Consider the following 1,242-nt stretch of genomic DNA (forward strand, 5'->3'; position numbering starts at 1 on the left):
GTTTGAAAACAAAATCCCTGATTAATAAACATCAGACATACAAAGTGCATTTTTCACTCATAAATAGCCTTGTTTCCAATCACCCATCACATGTAGGGAGTACTTGAGGCCTAAACCATTACAATGTTTTATGACACCTTAATAATACTGAATATTTTCAGGGTTCTCAAAAGAGAATCAAGGAGAGCACCTTTCATCAGTAATGGCAAACCTGATGGCCCCAAAGGTTCAGCTGTCTTGTTTAGATCCGAACAGAGAAATTTCAAATGGTTCATTTATCTAATTGCAACATACCAATTGGGACAAACGTTTTACAAAGCTCTATGTTAATGTAAACTATGATACAGTTGGGATTGTTATGGCGGAAGGTTCGTAAGCAAGTTTGGTTGTGGCCTGTTTGTCGGAAGCATCCTGCTAACCAGTAAGCAGCTTAGTGCTAGTAGGTTCCCAATGGGAAATTACATTGTGACCAAGTAGCACTAAATTGGTGACTAGAAACGACACTGTCAAGGAACGCTATGGACAGCAGAAACTTGCAAGAGGAGGAGAGCTTTGTGTCGGAGGTCGTGGATGAGTCTCCTCCGTCATACATTTTCTTTTTAGAGGAGGAAATCAGGGACGAAGATGTTGTGAAAGAGGACACAAGGGGCGGCAGAGGCTTGGTTTGATGTAAAAGACTTACAGCCGTACATGTTTGAGCCCTTGCCTCGCAAAGCTGCCAGTTCTGTTAGCTCTACGCCTGCCGAAGACACAGACGTCCATCCCCGTGAACACTGGGACAGAACTAAATGGTAAAGTAAATCATTCCTATTTCAACCGTTGCGTATATTAGCTGCGATATGAATCAAGATGCTATGACCGAAAAAATTTGATTGACAGATTACTGTTGATATATGATTGGCCGAATTGAAGTATGTACAAGCTGCCGTATAATTAACTGGCCTGCATAAAAACAATGAAGAAAAAAAACAGGATTTTTTTTGAAAATTGAAATTTTCTAACTTTTGGGACAATATAGTCTGATAAAGAGGACATTTATATACATGTTTAAGCCAGAATGATTTCACATTTAAATATGACTTCCCTATAACTTTAAAAGTTTTAAATTTGATAAATCTGCAACTAAAACTAAGTGTTAAATTGACCAGTTTAGAAAAAAATCGCTAATAAACATCAGATACATACTTAGTTATAGGCTACAGTGTAGATATAAGCAGATCAGTAATCTGGCGCTTATCTAGA

This window comes from Cyprinodon variegatus, unplaced genomic scaffold (assembly GCF_000732505.1).
Source record: "Cyprinodon variegatus isolate N-32 unplaced genomic scaffold, C_variegatus-1.0 Scaffold664, whole genome shotgun sequence".
Lineage (NCBI taxonomy): Eukaryota > Metazoa > Chordata > Actinopteri > Cyprinodontiformes > Cyprinodontidae > Cyprinodon > Cyprinodon variegatus.